Genomic DNA, 4,747 nt, shown 5'->3' with positions numbered 1-4,747 from the left:
ATCTCAGCCTGGGTTCATCTTCAGAACCTCCCAGTGGTACGAAACAGACAGTTCATTTACAGAGAGGTTTGAAAAATTGAGGTTTTCCAAAACGAATACTGTTGTGGCTTTTTATTCATTTTCTTGTCTAATCTTATACTATAATACTAAAATAATATTATCCAAAATTTATTGTATAGGGTAGCTACATTGTCGAGGGTGGATTTCGCAAATAACAGGTAAAGTGGGACAATACCATTCATTAAATTTGCATGACATCATCATAGCGGAGACTGTGATCAAGCTTCAACAACTGACGCATGAAAAATCAACCAGCCACAAACATAAGCGTCTTTCAAAAATTAAATTATTCAACGACTGAATGATCAGTTTCAAAATTTGTTGCAAAATTGCATTTTATTTACGGGGTCTTTTTTTATGGACTAACTCAAGTGAGACAGTAGCTTTCAGGTTAAGCTTTTAAAACTGTTCTGAAGGATTATTATAATAAACATCCCTTCGGTTTCACAGACAAGGCTTAGTACCAGACTAAAATGCATGTTTGAGCTGTTTTAACTGGATGCAAATAAGCAAAATCATCAGTCACGTTTATAAAAGCTACTTAAATGCCTTAATTAAACTAAGGCCTAATCCTGGCTTAATCTAAGCCCTGTCTGTGAAACCGGCCTTAGAGTCTGGATATTTCCGGATATCTTGAATGTAGATGTGCTATATGAGGTTAAACTGACAGTAAGTGGTTTCTAGCCAACATGCTTGTCATTTCTGGTCATGAACTGGTCCAAGCTGATCTAGATAATGGATTAGTATGCCAGGTTATGGGGCTGAAATCAAGCTGGTATATCTTAACTGAGCTGGTTAAAGCAGTTCCATGCTCCAAAACAGCAACAGCATGACCAACTTAAGTTGATGAGATATGCATTTCAGGGCCACAGACTTTACAATATTATATAATCATTATATAGCGTCCCATAGCTATAACGATCCGTCCCACTTTTGCCTAAAAACATGTGAAAGGCAGTGAAAGGCAGTTATGCTCAATTAGCACATGAAAATTACATTGTCTTAATTTTGCACAGCACACCATATCATTTTAAAAATGACAACACTTCCACAAAAAATAATGTTGATCAATAATTGAGCTTAATGTAATGACCTCTCGTTGTATTGTTCTTTCTAATTAGATTCCCTCCGTTTTCTGAAGGATGTGGTGAGTGAGACTAAATGAATTAGAAATGTGATACTGTGAGCTCGGATAATCAGCCCTGCTGGCTCTGCCCAGATGCGGACAACAGATATTACATAATAATGAGCTGCAAAATACTGCCATATTCATCTGGATGGAAATACAGAGGCTAATCAAACTAGGTAAAAACAGGTATTTTATTCATAATTTTTTGGTTTATTTTAATATGCCAAAACCATTTCTTATACACTCACCTAAAGGATTATTGTGAACACCTGTTCAATTTCTCATTAATGCAATTATCTAATCAACCAATCACATGGCAGTTGCTTCAATGCATTTAGGGGTGTGGTCCTGGTCAAGACAATCTCCTGAACTCCAAACTGAATGTCAGAATGGGAAAGAAAGGTAATTTAAGCAATTATGAGCATGGCATTGTTGGTGAAAGACGGGCCGGTCTGAGTATTTCACAATCTACTCAGTTACTGGGATTTTCACGCACAACCATTTCTAGGGTTTACAAAGAATGGTGTGAAAAGGGAAAAACATTCAGTATGCGGCAGTCCTGTGGGCGAAAATGCCTTGTTGATGCTAGAGGTCAGAGGAGAATGGGCCGAATGATTCAAGCTGATAGAAGAGCAACTTTGACTGAAATAACCACTCGTTACAACCGAGGTATGCAGCAAAGCATTTGTGAAGCCACAACATGCACAACCTTGAGGCGGATGGGCTACAACAGCAGAAGACCCCACCGGGTACCACTCATCTCCACTACAAATAGGAAAAAGAGGCTACAATTTGCAAGAGCTCACCAAAATTGGACAGTTGAAGACTAGAAAAATGTTGCCTGGTCTGATGAGTCTCGATTTCTGTTGAGACATTCAGATGGTAGAGTCAGAATTTGGCGTAAACAGAATGAGAACATGGATCCATCATGCCTTGTTACCACTGTGCAGGCTGGTGGTGTTGGTGTAATGGTGTGGGGGATGTTTTCTCGGCACACTTTAGGCCCCTTAGTGCCAATTGGGCATCGTTTAAATGCCACGGCCTACCTGAGCATTGTTTCTGACCATGTCCATCCCTTTATGGCCACCATGTACCCATCCTCTGATGGCTACTTCCAGCAGGATAATCCACCATGTCACAAAGCTCGAATCATTTCAAATTGGTTTCTTGAACATGACAGTGAGTTCACTGTACTAAAATGGCCCCCACAGTCACCAGATCTCAACCCAATAGAGCATCTTTGGGATGTGGTGGAACAGGAGCTTCGTGTCCTGGATGTGCATCCCACAAATCTCCATCAACTGCAAGATGCTATATATATATATGGGCCAACATTTCTAAAGAATTCTTTCAGCACCTTGTTGAATCAATGCCACGTAGAATTAAGGCAGTTCTGAAGGCGAAAGGGGGTCAAACACAGTATTAGTATGGTGTTCCTAATAATCATTTAGGTGAGTGTAGTTTGACCATTAAAGACAGAAAGTTAAAGTCCCTCTGTGGTCAAAATCAAGCTTTTAATGTTTTCAATATGCTTTAAGACGAACCATGTGTAAATTCGTAAGTCAACACCATTGCTGAGGATTTACTCTTTAAAACTGCAGTGAACCAAAGATGGTCTCAAAAACGCGGTTTGAAATCGCTGATGTTTCTGACGTCACAAACTAGCTTGTAACCAATCAGGTCAACGTGTGATCGTCAACGAGTGGATCTCTGAGCTGGTGTGAGTGAGTGGAGGCGGGGCTAATTTGCATATTCATAGAACCGCGTGTACTAAATGAGGCAAGGGTGTAGAGTTACATTCAAGCTATTTTAAGGCATGAATAGATTTTATAATGTGATTTTTTTTATATATATATATTTAATTTTGGTGATCAAAGAAGAGTTTTAAGGGACACAGTTATTGACTCCAGGGGGACTTTAAATGTAGGTAATTGGCATTATACTATGCCATAATAACTATGACAGTTCCCCCCACTCACCATCATGAACAGCACTGTGGAAGCAGTGGAGTCATTCAGGTTCCTAGGCACTTCCATCTCTCAGGACCTGAAGTGGGACAATCACATTGACTCCACTGTGAAAAAGGCCCGGCAGAGAATGTACTTCCTTCGCCAGCTGAGGAAGTTCAACTTGCCACAGGAGCTGCTGATTCAGTTCTACTCAGCCGTCATTGAGTCTGTTTTATGCACTTCCATCACTGTCTGGTTTGGTTCAGGTACCAAATCAGACATCAGGAGACTACAACGGACAGTCCGGACTGCGGAGAGGATTATTGGTGCCCCCCTGCCAAACCTCCAGGACCTGTACTCTTCCAGAGTGAGGAAGAGAGCAGGTAAAATCATCACAGACTCCACTCACCCTGGATACGTCCTGTTTGAACTGTTACCGTCAAGACGGTGACTCAGATCACTGGCCACAAGAACATCTCGGCACAGGAACAGTTTCTTCCCACAGGCCATTTCCCTTCTGAACAGTTAACATATCTCCCAAGGCATATGCCTGTAAGTGCAATACTCCCACTGTTTAGTGCAATATCTTAAAAATTCATTGATATTTATATTTATTTATATGTATTCAAAATACTGTAAATATGTTCATAATCTGTAAATGTTTATTATGACAAAACCCAACTGTGACCATATATTTTTTATAATATTTTCATATTTTTTAAAATAATTTTATTTGTAGAATTTGTATTACTATGTTTCTTGTTGTATCTGTATTTGTATATGTGCACTGGAAGCTTCAGTACCAAGGAAAATTCCTTGTGTGTGCAAGCACACTTGGCAATAAAGCTCTTTCTGATTCTGATTCTGACTGAATGGGTCCAAGTCCGTCCACTCTTACAGTATGATGGTGCTATCAGGTGAATGATTAAGTGTACATGCGGTGACTGTCCATGAGAGGGCGTACTTGCAAAATATATCCATAACATCCAATAAAGTAGTTTTTTTTATTTTATTTTTTTTATTATGCTTACAAACAAACAAAGATGACAATCATAGCATACAATTATGTTACAAAATTGCAAACATATCTGTACAAAATATGACCATCCAATAAAGTAGTGCCAAGCCTCTTTTACGCATATTGAGGTCATCACTTTCACAACATATTATGCACCAATTCATGTGGAATGTCAGAGTGCGTTCAATGATATGGACAAATAAGGACTTGACTCTGCATCATATTTGACTGATCCTGACTGCAGCTTTTTTTTTTTGGTCATTGTATTACGGCTATTAATGCAAACATTTCAGCTTTTACCTTTGGGTGAATCTAGCTCCCTCTGTATGAGGACAATGGCTGCAGTTGTTTCTATTGTACTTACTTTCAATTCCTGTTTGACTTATCCAAACAAGTGTTTTCCCCTCCCTAAAGCAATGTAAAACACCTCTGGCCTGATTTACCACAGTCATATGTTCCTCTACCTAAAGGGTCAGTGAATGAGAAGAACTTTTACAAAATTACAAAACCATTTTAGTGCACACAGCATTCGCCCAGTTTATATATAATTTCACAGAAGCAGAGGGTGCTGCTGCTCAAGTTACCTTTGGT

The sequence above is a fragment of the Siphateles boraxobius genome, unplaced genomic scaffold, assembly GCF_051911475.1.
Source record: "Siphateles boraxobius isolate OS27281-9 unplaced genomic scaffold, OSU_SipBor_1 8, whole genome shotgun sequence".
NCBI lineage: Eukaryota > Metazoa > Chordata > Actinopteri > Cypriniformes > Leuciscidae > Siphateles > Siphateles boraxobius.
This window is presented reverse-complemented; position numbering follows the sequence as displayed.